This window comes from Prionailurus viverrinus, chromosome F1 (genome assembly GCF_022837055.1).
Source record: "Prionailurus viverrinus isolate Anna chromosome F1, UM_Priviv_1.0, whole genome shotgun sequence".
In the NCBI taxonomy this organism is placed as follows: domain Eukaryota; kingdom Metazoa; phylum Chordata; class Mammalia; order Carnivora; family Felidae; genus Prionailurus; species Prionailurus viverrinus.
Genome location: NC_062577.1, coordinates 12502192 through 12515780, shown reverse-complemented (window position 1 = coordinate 12515780; position 13589 = coordinate 12502192). Strand labels below are relative to the sequence as shown.

Sequence of the window (13589 nt, the reverse complement as noted above, 5' to 3'; positions counted from 1 at the left end):
CCCTACCTCCCAAACCTGGCCATAAAACAAGGATAGGTGATTTGAGCCATGTGATGGTCTCCCAAAGAATTAAAGTCCATCACCAAATTTCCCTACAGAGTATTTAACAGATAAAACTAACAAGTTGCTCTTTAATATGCATTGCTGGCTTCTGAAGACTGAAGCATCTTTATTCCCTGCACATGTCTCATCTTCTTCTTAACACCCTCAAGCTAGTGTGAGTGATATCTAACAAAGGAGAAGAAAAGTCAAGCTTTCACCTCTTTGAGGACTGGTAAGTCCTTCCAAGAGGTTAAAACTTGGTTAAGCATAAGAAATGAACTGATACTTAGACCATGAAAGTGAACACTTTGCATTATTACAGGACACACACACACAAGCTCAAATATTCTCCAATGACTAGACGAGTTGTTTGCAGTAGATGACCTTTCCTCCTACACTTATAAGGATTTCCTAAGAACTAATCACACCGATTGGGTTAGACAGTTCTAACCCAATATCTCTCTACCTCCCTTCAGAAGTAGGAGTGAGGTATCTCTAACACCTCATATTCCTAGTCTCCAGGCTCCTAGTGAGCCCTGGGAATGAACTCACATGGCTAAATCAGGCTCAGGGATGCAAAGAATGGAAAAGTGAGCTTCAAACCAACAACATTAGGAGTTTCAACTGCTCATTCCTCTTGCTGCCCTAGGGCTGGCTGCAGGACCAGCTTTATAGATAGGTGGACTGCACAGTTGCAGAAAGCCATTTACTTGGTTTAATGCTCTCATGTCACTGTCTTGAAATTCTTAATGACTTCTGAACTAGGGCCTTACACTACCATTCTGCACTGAGCCCCCCAAATTATAAAGCCAGTCCTTGCTGGTTGATACCTGTGAGAAGAGGGACATGTGTTAAGTCAGCTTTGGTCCTCTTCTTCCTCCCCTCCTGTTTTGCAACAGATTTCCCTGGTCTGCTCCTCATATAGGAGACGGCAAGGAAAAAATAAGGGAGAGTTGAGAAGGATATATTTTTCCCAAGTATATAAGTAATCAGTTTAGGGTCATTATTCTTACTTCACTAGGGAAGATGAAGGTTTTTCAGGTTTTCTTTTCAAGGAAAAAAGAGTCAATTGTGTAAGATGCAAAATATAGTGTGTGTGTGTGTGTGTGTGTGTGTGTGTGTGTGTGTTAACCAAGTAGCATTCACTGTGCTCCAGATCTTGCATCAAGAACTTTATATAAATCATCTCATTCATTCCTCAGAATAAACTGAGGTAAATGCTACTATTATCCACACTTATGGATGGAGAAAATGACGCTTAGAAAGATTAAATAACTTGCCCTAGATCACATAGCAAGCAAGGGCACAACTATATTGACTCTAGATCCAATCTAACTGCAAAACCCATGTGTTCCAACTCTGGCCTTTGCAGCCTGGGTTGAGGGTGATTTGCATATAACCTCCATTGGAAACAACTACTGAATGCTGACTATGTGCCAAGCATTTCTTATCTATGAATTCACTTAATCCTTGCAATACTCTTGTGACATGGATACTTTTATTATCTCCATTATAGAAACAAGGAAACTAAGGGGCAGAAAAGTTAAGCAAATCGCCCAATGTCACTCTACTAGAAAGGGTTGGGAATGGATTTTTATATCACACTATCTGGCTCTAGAGTCTGACCTCTTACCCATGACTTCATTCTGTTTCAGTGTAGGAAAAATTACCGAATAGAGCATAATCCAAGATTTCTTCTCAGCATAAACCAGTGTGGAAAAACTACCAGGTTATTTCTTGAAAATTAGCCATTCTCCTAAACTGACTAAGGAATACAATATTCTGACATGAGAATGCCCTGATATGTTTCCCAGGACTCCGTACTTGAGGACTGACAATTATTATACATCCCCATAGCAGTCACCATGTCCTTATCGCCTGCCTTCTCCAGAATCCCTGTACCATTCCATGAAGACATGCCTTCTTTCCTTCTCCCTCAGTTTTCAAGGGTCTCTTAGCAGCAATTCTTGAATCTCCTAATCTAAGAGACATGAGGAAACAGGCATCTAGCCCACATATATTGATGGCTATCTCCTCACCAACCCCCACCAAGCCACACTGTCCTTCCTCTGGCCTGGGGCCTCCCAGCTAGAATAGAACCAGCTCACTCTGAACACTAGCTGTGACCTAAGAGGGATGAACAGTGGCCAATGGGAGAATTTCCAGATGAATAAATTCGATGACTTTCAGGTCTTCCTGTGTTTTCTTAGCCCACCATTATCTGCCCAGTCTTTTTCTGGGCAGGTGAGGACCCTTTTTTCATAAGAAAACAGTCCTGCTTTCTCTCCCCAGAGTGGCCACAGTGTAGGAAACCACACACTGACCTATATGTAGTGACGACTTTGACATATGTGGTTTAGAAATGCACCCATTGAGGAGGAGTTGGGTCACTAATCTTAGCAGTATCACTGGATTATTTCACTGGTTTTTCATGCAAGTTCTAGAGATAGAAGGGGTTTTTCCCTGATGGGGTGTAGAGGAAAAAGAAGAATGAAGAAGGGGAATTACTTGTGACATTCACCTTCCCACTCTACTAGATGACTTGGTATGATAATTTCAAAGGACACTTATCAATAATATTAACAGTTCTGACCCCCAGAATGGACTGAATTGCCATGACACAGAATTCAAAGACAAGTTGGATTTTCCTCCAAAACATCTGGAGAATGCCTACAGAAGGTTCTCAATAGGTATCTGAATTAGTACTGACTTGTATTTGTTTGTACTAATTTCCTGGATGCACTTTTGCCCCAGCTAGACTATAAGCTCCATGAAGGAACGAACTCTCTGACAATTCTGTTGCATGGTCCATTTCACATTTCATGGTTCTGAGCATACTATAGGAATTCACAATCAAGGATATAAGAGAGTAGTTGAGTATCCAAGAGATACTTCCTCGATACCTCCAAGATACTTCCAAGAGTGCTTCCTTGGAGCACGACGGATAAATCAGAAATATTTCAGATTTCCAGGGTACAAGCTATTAGTTTGTTAAGCTATCCTGAGATGGGAACAATTCTTGTGTTTGGGGCTTACTATAAGAAAAGAAAATCTACATTAGGTTCTTCAATTCAGACATTTAACTATACAAAAATTATATCAATAAAGTAAGCTATGTGTACTGTACTTCCTTGAGGCCCAAACAGATTTAAGAGTATCAAATATTAGCTCTCACATCCTACATCTTTTTTTTAAATAATAAACTCTTGGGGTGCCTGGGTGGCGCAGTCGGTTGAGCGTCCAACTTCAGCCAGGTCACGATCTCGCAGTCCGGGAGTTCGAGCCCTGTGTCAGGCTCGATGGCTCAGAGCCTGGAGCCTGTTTCTGATTCTGTGTCTCCCTCTCTCCCTGCCCCTCCCCCGTTCATGCTCTGTCTCTCTCTGTCCCAAAAATAAATAAACGTTGAAAAAAAAAATTTTTTTTAATAAATAAATAAAATAATAAACTCTTAAATTTTCAAAGTCTTTACATATTCATTATAAAATCTGAGCTCATATTGACCCCCAGGGCAGGGAAATACACACTCAGAGAAACTGACTTGCCAAATGTCAGAAAGTTCAGGGAAACTAAGACAAAAACAAAAACAAAAACAAAAAAAACCACAAAGGCCTTCTAGTGCAGTATTATTCTTCCTTGTTCATCTACTTTCTTGGCAACCATCCTTTTATTCCAGTTGTTGACAAGAATGCCTTGAATATGAATTTCAATGAAGTTTACAAATCACATACAGAAATTATATCATCGTACATACCAAAGTCTAATTGTGTTAGTTCATTCTGTTCGTATTAATCTACCCAAATTCCAATGCATCTTATTTCTTCTCTTCAGTTTTATTCTTGACTGTAGTTCACAACTTCTAATTTGTCATCTACACCTTAGTCACAATTTCTATTTTCTGGCTTTATATTTCAGCAAGTTCCTTGCTGAAGTTATTGCCCATTCAAGTTATTGTCCACTTGCTTAGACCAATCTGAGTGTGGGAGGTATGTGTAGGGGTGTGTTCATGTGTATGTGATTTGACAACTAAGGTCTGTTTATTTGGTATTTGGCTTATTTACAATTTTTCTTCTTACAAAAATGTGAATGTTTTTTTGTTTTCAAATGGGATGAATAAATTTTTATATTGGATTTTCATCTCCCAAGGATTTCTTTTTTTAATGGTTGTCTTACTTTGGGTTACACAAAAACAGAAGTACTGTGTACAGGCAATTTATTTGGGAAGTGATCCCAGAGAAAGCAAGGAAAATAAGACAAGGAGAGAAGAGCCAATAAAGGAGATGTTAACAGGTGAGTTATCAGTGTGGGCAACAGGGAGAGATCCCTGATGAGGACTTTCTGAGAAAAAATATGGAATGCATCTCAGAATCATACCACTTTCCCTTGATACACACACACATACACACACATACATGCACACGTTTCCAGGTAGCATTTCTTGCTCTGAAGGTTGATCTTAGTGACAAAAAAGTCCAATATTAGGAATCCAGATGGTCTCATACTTGTCAGAGAAGAAGTTATGGCATGAGCTAATGAAACCAACACACTGAGTTAACAGATGCTTGACCATTCTACTCTAAGGGCACTCTAGTCAACCTGACTGGTTTATGAGTTTGTTTTGCTGAAGTTGACCAACCACTGATAAGACTAGCTGAGATGGGAACAAACGGAGAAAAATTCTTCCAGTTGCACAGGAGGGGCCAAGCATGAACAAAAGTAACCTCTGTGACAACACACCCTAGATCTTACTCCTCCACTCATGTTTACACTGCCATTTAATGAACATGTGGTCCCATAAAGAGATGGGATTCCTGAATGTTTGTGCTCAGAAGGGAGAGTACCTCCCTTTTTCTGTATATACAATTAGCATATTCCATTCAACCTAACTACCCTGTGACATCCTGACCTCTTATTCTTAAATATATTCAACCCAGCCCTTCAAGGAGACAGATTTGAGAAATTTTCTCCCTTATCCTTGCTTGGCACCCTGCAATAAAACACTGTTCCTAGCCACAAAAACCAGTGTCAGTGCTTGGCTTGCTGCACATCAGGTAATAGATTTTTGTCTGGCAACACTAATAGGTATAAAGAAAACTTTCCAGGGGCGCCTGGGTGGCTCAGTCGGCTGGGCGTCCGACCTCAGCTCAGGTCACGATCTCATGGCTTGTGAGTTCAAGCCCCGCATCGGGCTCTAGGCTGACAGCTCAGAGCCTGGAGCCTGTTTCAGATTCTGTGTCTCCCTCTCTCTGCCCCTCCCCTGTTCACACTCTGTTTCTGTCTCTCTCAAAAATAATTAAACATTAAACAAAAATTTTTTTAAAGGAAAAAAAAAAAAAAGAAAACTTTTCCAGAACTAGAACAAATTCTAAATGCCTTACATGATGACAGTCAATGCTGTTTTATGACCCATGAACAGAAATTTGCCCATTCTCAGACTTCATCTTCAAATGGTGAGAGGAGCTAAGGTCAAGGTCAAAGAATTACTAGTAGCTACTTACAGCAAACCCAAGTGCAATACTGTTTGAAGACAAACTCACAATAGAATAAACTCAACAATGAGCTTAGCAAAATCATCCTTAAAATGTTTGACTCTAAGTAAAATAGCTTGACCTGCTCCAACCTGGGCAAAGCTTTCTTTATACCTATTAGCTGATTCTAGTGCTAGAGCTGACTAGTATGAGCACCATCTGTGTTTCTGACCTTGATCTTTTTTTGACATCTGAGATCCTAAAGAATAACATGGAGCAATAAATTTAGTTGTTCCTAGTACCATTCACAGATAATTTATACTCTTGGGAAATATTGTCTTGTTACGTTTTTCATTAGTTAAGTTTAATCCTACATCACCTATAGATCCTCAGGTAAAGCCTCTCTGCTATTAGGAATACTTTTGGAATAAGAGTATATAATAATAACATAATACTTCTAATAATAACATAACCAGCTGAAAATCTTTTAATTTTTCTTTTCTAGAACCTATGCAGATGTCCTTTTGAAGACATGCTTATTTATTCCTCGTGAAGATCTAATTTTACTGCAATCTCTTAACGCCACACTAACATAAATGTTAGCGCTTAGGGAGAAAGGTATCTAACAAAAAGTATCAAAATAAGAGAAAAGTGCTGCCAGAAGGCAGATAACTTTTCTCTCCCAAAATTAATCAGGAAATAGAAACAAAGAAAGTAATCAGATGCTAATAAGCGATTACACCCAGAGGTAGCACTTAGACATAAAAGAACTTTGCTATGTAATATAATCCAAGACATTTCAGGAAAATATGTAAGTGTGACCTTACATAACTGACCACACATCTGTTCCATTTTCTAAGTCTAATTAATTAAGAACACAGTAGCAATCTACAGGGTAGCGTATTTTTCACAAACAACTTGTATAACCCGCATAAGAACTTCATGGAGTAAGTAGTAATCCCTTGATTTTACAGATGGTAAAACGAAACTCAGAAAATTTAAATTATTCACTTAAAGTCACACAGCCAGTAAGAGGCAAATCTGGGACTTCCTCAGGATCTGAGACCCAATATGAAATCCCTTCCCACTGCACCAGGACTGGCTTCCACACATGAGGACATGATTCTTTTGTGCCCAGGAAGATGCAAACAGACTATTGCCCAAGTCGTCACTGAACAATTTTAGGTACAGACACAAGGAAAGGGAAGAAAAAGAGTGGGATGGGAAGAAAAACAGAAGAAGGGATTTCTTTGAAGTTTGAGAACAGTAATGGTTTCTAAGCAGTTGAATTAAAGATAACACGCAATTTTCTTAAAAACTTTCTTCATGATAGTTCCAGACACCTGAGTAGTTTCTATCTCTCTGACTGCCTCAAATTCCAGATCTCTTCACTTCTAACCTGGTGTACCCATCATGAATGGTATCAATTCTTAAATGGAAAAGTATTTACACAACATGCAATTTAGATCATCATATACTTGTAGACCTGTAACAAATTTACCTAGAATTAAGAAATTCTTCCCACCCTCTGATGGGTACACATGGAAGTTAAATGAAGCTCTCTGAAGCCTTCTTTGATATGCTGTCAAGTAGCCAAACTTGACTGAGAATCATTTACGGTATAATTGTCCCTAAGTCCTTCCATTTCTTTAAGTATTTCCATATGAAAAAAAAATGGTTTTATTCCGGCTTTTTTTTTTTACATTTTTTAATGTTTATTTTTGAGAGAGAGAGAGAGAGAGAGAGAGAGAGAGAGAGGAGGGGAGGGGCAGAGAGAGAAGGAGACACAGAATTGGAAGCAGTCTCCAGGCTCTGAACTGTCAGCACAGAGCCCGATGCAGGGTTTGAACTCATGAACCATGAGATCATGACCTGAGCCAAAGTCAGATACTTAACCGACTGAGCCACCCAGGTGCCCCTTTTCTGATTATTTTTAATGATAGAAAGCATTAATGAATATTAATTATTTCTTAGACACAGTGCCAAATAGACATAAAAAAATAAAATTGGAGAGGAGATACAAGATTCTGAAAGATCCAACTCAAGCTACACTCCAAAACTGTCTCTTTACTGCATTATCACACCTTCGAGGACTGTTACGTCAACATGGCATCATTTCTCAGATTTGTCTGCATATTATGGCCACTTCTGAGTCACTTCACTTCCATAGCCACTTCCTGTTAAAAATCCCAAGAGTCACAGACTCTAAGAATTTTAGAGTCAGAAGGGACCTCTGAGATTGTGTCTGCTTCCATGGTGCATATAAAGGTAGCAGTGAGGGGAGCCTGGGTGGCTCAGTTGGTTGGGCGTCCGACTTCGGCTCAGGTCATGATCTCACGGTTTGTGGGTTGGAGCCCCACATCAGGCTTGGAGCATGCTTCGGATTCTGTGTTTCCCTCTCTCTTGGCCCCTCCCTCACATGTGCTCGCTCGCTCTCTGTCTCTCAAAAGTCAATAAACACTAAAAAAAATTTTTTTTATTAAAAAAAAAGGTAGCAGTGAAAGCTATTTGTTGCTACAAGTATAAATTCAGGATGTGAATTTTTTTCATTTGTAAGGTGTGATTTAGAGGTGGCAAATTGGGGTGAAGCTAGACTCCCTCTGACTACCCTCACACCCAAATTCAGCTTATTAGAAGGAAGGGAATGGGGTAAAGGGAAAAGAGGGAGCAAATCCATAATCTTCTTACATGGAGTGAGTTACTACCAGGTACTGAATGGAGGAAGGGTTGGATGTGTGTGTGCCCCATAGAGAAATATCTAGTATAAGATGACTAATAAGGGGCGCCTGGGTGGCTCAGTCAGTTAAGCGGCCGACTTCGGCTCAGATCATGATCTCATGATCCGTGAGTTCAAGCCCCGTGTCGGGCTCTGTGCTGACAGCTCAGAGCCTGGAGCCTGTTTCAGATTCTGTGTCTCCCTCTCTCTGACCCTCCCCCGTTCATGCTCCGTCTCTGTCTCAAAAATAAATAAACGTTAAAAAAAATTTTTTTTAAATAAAAAAAAAAAAGATGACTACTAAGAGATATCAGGATATCAGGTCTGCAGCGTCTGGGTGGCTCAGTCAGTTAAGCACTCAACTCTTGATTTCAGCTCAGGTCATGATCTCAAGGTTGTGGGATTGAGCCCCATGTCTAGCTCCATGCTAAGTGTGGGGCCTCAATAAGATTCCCTCTCTCTCCCTGCCCTTCTCCCCTGCTTGTGCTCTCTCTCTCTCTCTCAAAAAAATATTTTTTAATTAAAAAGAGACATCAGGCCTTAAGTAATGTTTTAAGATTGCTTATCGATCTGCTTGCTTCCTCTTCCTATGGGACACTATTCCTACATCAAAACCAGTCAATGAAAGAAAAGCAGCCTGCTAACACATGCTGAAAGTGTGGTTAAAAAAAAAAAAAAAGAAATGAGAAGAAAGCAGTTTGCCTAGTCCCAGTCAGCCCTCATATTTCAAAAGTAAAACAAAGAAAGCAACTTTCAATACCTCATCCAAATCCTCCTGTCAGCTTCTCGAATAAAAGCATAGAGTCCTCATGTACCCCCCCTCTTCTCAGAGACTATGTTGGAATACCTCATTTGAATAGACCTGCTTCCACCAAGAAATGCTCACAGAGTACATTTGCTGGATACTCAGTGTCCACACCAGATAAACAAGAATGTTCACAAAGCTCACCATTTTGAAAGAGTTGGGCACATACACGATCAATCTGTTGTTCCTGGAGCCAGATGGCTGTGAATAGTGAGTTGTCAGCTGGATTATTCCCTCTACTGCCCTTAACAGGAAGAAAAGTCTCTCTATTCCTTCTCAGAGCCACCTTAGCCTTCTCTCTTGGTTCTCTCTACCACTTCCATCTTGTTTCTCCATCTTCACTCTGTCTTCGTTTCAACTTCCTCCACTGACCAAAGCAGCCATCACACTGCTCACTCTGCTGATGTGCTGAGGCACAATACTCATTTGACACACCATATTTCAATGGAGTTCACATGGACTGCCTGGTAACAAAACAAAAACAAAATACAAACAATACAGTCATGCTCCTTTTTAGAGAAGTTGGATCATTCGCTGAATTCCATCAGGATGTGAGTTATCTCCAAATGTATGCTATTACTTCAATCTTAAATGTTAGAGAGAGACAAAAGTGCGGGCCTGGCCCTGCAGGAAAGCAGTGGATCCCTTCAGTATAATTTGGGACCCAAAAGGGGATGCTGGAGATTGGGTGAGGATAGCAGGGATGTGAATGAGGGAAGAATAAAGGCTGTAGAATCACAGAGCTACCAGAAACTTCAGAGATCATCTGATCCAATTGCTTAATTTTTACAGATAAGAAGATAGAGTGCCATATACTTTAAGAGATTATTCAAGATCACCTTGCTGGTTATGTGCTGCTAAGAGTTAATTCTCCAATGCAGCAATTTTCTGGTTTATTTTTTTAATTGTATTGCTTCTGCAAAATAAGGAGGCTGGATGTTAAAGCACACCAACCATCTACTGTATAGCATATAACCAGACTCTTTTTTCTTTCACCCTAATAACTAGACTTCATTTTCCACCCACTCCATATCCAACCCATTCTCTCTTATGTCTGGAATACATATGACTTGCTAATCCTCTCATTTTACCACGTTGGGTTAGTGATTTTGGAAGTGACTTCTGCCCCTCACCCAGGTCTGACTTTGTTTCTGGTACTCATTCACTCTCTGCTTAATTCTTCAGCTTAACACATGATGCCCCAAATAGTTCCCATTCTCCATCTCCAACTCCTTGTCTCCATTCACTCCTTAGGGCACTCAGAAATGAGTTAGATGTAGCCTTGTTTCCCTCCTCTAGTCTGAGCTTGCAGAAAACCCCATAGGATGGAGGCTACACTTGAAGGGATTCATGGCTAATAACCAGAATGGATTCCTTGAAATGTCACTGGGTACTACTCCTGTAGTACAGACACCTTATGTCTAACAAGGATCTCCATCTAATAGCTTTAGTGTAAGTTCACACACCCAGTAACTCTGACCAAAGAACCAATGCAATGGAGAGGCCCACAGAAATCTGAGTTGCTACATCCTGAACAACTCATATTCCATCAAAAATGCAACCTGTCCCAAGCTGTGATTGACTCTAGAGGAACCCAAGCTCCTTTACCCCACAGTTATATCTCCAGAGGGCAGCTGGGGCCAATTGGTCTTCCCCATACTTGCATTTATGGCATCCTCTCTTGCCTCCATGATTTAATTTCTATATCTTCATCATTATCACTGTTCTGTGCTTCTTCTCCCTTGCACCTTCCCTAACAATCTTTCCCACACTTTCAGTCACCCCCTAGCACATCCACAAATGTGTCACTCAGAATCACTCCAGATTTAAAAGACTAAATTCAGCCACCCCACTCTCTGAACGCCTTTTACTCTTGCATTTCTCTCACTCAGTTACCTTCCATACACCTGCTTTTTATCTGAACCAGATCCATCAATCCAATGACCCTCTCCACCTTCTCCCAATTAGCTCTTTTGGTCCCACTTCCTTCCCTAGTTGACACTGTGCTCTAAATATTAAAAAATGCAGCACACCATTCCTAAGGAACCTCATCCATTCCTACTGGGTCATATAGTATCAAATCTTGTCTCCAGCCCAGATACTTTCCTTAAAGGTTGATACATTAAACTAACAGACCCTTCCTCACTGAAGATTTCACAGACACCAAAAAATCAACCTCTCCATAACTAAACCAATTATTTTCCCAGTAGATTTGTTCTCCTAAAATGGAGTAAGGTTCTGGCATCCATTAGAGAGAGAACTTCTTTCATCTATGCCATGACAACTACCTACCTGTTTAATAATCCAAACAGAAAATCCAAATCATAAAGTATGCCTCATACATGCCTTCCCCTGCTACTGCTACCTTGAGAAAGCATAGACTCAGATCCCTTAGACAGTTATCAACAATAACTCTTTAGTAGGGCTGCTTTCAGACAGTAATGATAGAATTAACCAAAAGCAGTTGCAACTCTGAAAGCTATTCACTGTCATCTACACATGGTCTGGTTAACTACATTTTGGGTCTTCCCATTATGAATCCTGACAGACTTGATCTATTATATGACCTGCTAAACTTCCTTCATCTCTTTAGTCTGGCATTTTAGATACAGCTTGCCCAAAATTGCTCGTGGAATAGTTTCTGCTCATTCAGCCTAGGCCACACATTTCCTATAAGTTTCTTTTTTACTGTCTGATGACCCATTTAAGAAACCAAGGTTTGTAAGTTTATTAATCACCTGATCTTTACTTATTCATTGCCTGAGTCCTTCACTATGAGCTTCATAAAGACAGTGATATTTTTATTTACCGCGTTTGTATCTTAGTGCCTGGAACAGTAGCTGGTGCATAGTAAGTGCCCAACAAATATATATTTGTTAAATATATGGAAAAAAAAAAGATGGCTCTCGGGCTTCTAGTTGGCGATTGATGGCTGGAGAAGAAATGAATATAAGGATATTATTTTGGACTTTTAACAACTTAAAATAAAAAAAGATGAGAGGTAAGAATAATACTAGGGAGGAAAAAAGTCAAAGTATAAATATGTATATTCAGCAGATACTAAATACATAGGTATAAATAAGAGATTTCGTGGTGAGGGGCACCAGGGTGGCTCAGTTGGTTGAACATCTGGTTCTTGATTTTGGCTCAGGTCATGATCCCAGGGTCGTGAGATTGAGCCCCACATCAGGCTCCACTGAGCCTGCTTGAGATTCTCTCTCTCTCTCTTCCCCTCTCCTCCCTTCCCCTCTCTCTAAAAGACAGAGGGTGAGAGAGAGATTTGGTGGTGAAAAAAATTAAGTAAGGTAGGGAACACTAAATATTTAATAAGAAAAAAGATATGTGAAAGAAAATGAGAAGGTCAAGAATTAGAACAGTACCTAGGCAATTAAAAAATATAGAACTTTGCATCCTTGATAATGAAGCTCTCCTTGGTTGGGGGTTGAATCTATCATAATTATTCATTTACTAAACTTTAGTTATATGGATTTCACTCTAATAAATGCTTTAAATGTACAACTACAAAGATGACACACTTCGGGACAATCAGGCAAAGAAAGCAGAGATGAAATCAAGTGAACTGGGCATGGAAAATGATACCTGGATGGAGAGAAGTCACATCTGGAGAATTTTAAATATAAGACTTACCACTAAAAGTAAAAAACCTCAATTGTGGGAAAAAAGAAGCCTCAATTGTGTAACTATGCCCAAGTACTAAGATTCTTCAAGCTATAATAATGCAATTCACTGAATTCACAATTGTGGGCAAACTGCGATGCTACCCGTGACCCACTAACTATCCCACAATGTTTACAGCATCCCACTTTGTGAAAGGTAATGGGGAGACAGAAATTCATAAGAAAAGTCTCAGTCCCAGAGGCAGAGACCTGAAGGAAACCAGATTATTAAAGGCATAAGACAATGATGTCTACATAGGAGTCCCAAGTAGAAGGGACTCCCTGACCACAGTGGTAATAATGGTAACATACGGAAAGGGCTTTTATGTGAGCAAGATCAGACATGAGTGTTTTCAGGGAGGGGGATTTGGAGTAAAGCATCTTTTGTTTCAGCACCAAAGACAACTGAGCACATGTCCTTATCTGAGGAACTGAGGTTATCATTGGCTTTCTCAATCTCCTTATCCTATGTCTAAACTGCATCCTCTCCTTTCCTTTCCTCCAGTCTCTGGGAAAGGGGAGAACTTTCTCCTGTTTCTCAGTTTCTCCCATTTCCTTGTAGATCTTGTTCTGTTGATTATTCAACTCCTCTTGCTACTATTCCTCAATCTCTCTATTGTCTATTAAAACTTGATCACATCCTTCCCTTTCAAAGCATACATATCTGACCTTAAAACACCATCCATCCATCCAAGATACTGCTCCAATTCCAACTCTTCAGGCCCTACCACTCTACAGAAACAACTCCAGCAAGGTCCACAAAACCCTTTAATTATCACATACAAAGAAATATTTCAATGTTTACCTAATTGATTACGCTATTGCACTGTTTCCCAAAAAGTGTTTCCCAAAGACTCCAGTTCTGTGTGCTATTATTAATAGTA

General features: G+C 40.0%; 1 long non-coding RNA gene across 2 annotated transcripts in view; it reads right to left on the bottom strand.

Moving 5' to 3' along the window:
- Positions 1–13589, bottom strand: part of LOC125155256 (uncharacterized) — a 315444-nt gene that overhangs the window by 215863 nt on the left and 85992 nt on the right. For both annotated transcript variants that reach the window (XR_007148103.1, XR_007148104.1), the window contains exon 2: positions 9173–9492. This is a non-coding gene — a long non-coding RNA (uncharacterized LOC125155256). The remainder of the gene's footprint in view (positions 1–9172; positions 9493–13589) is intronic.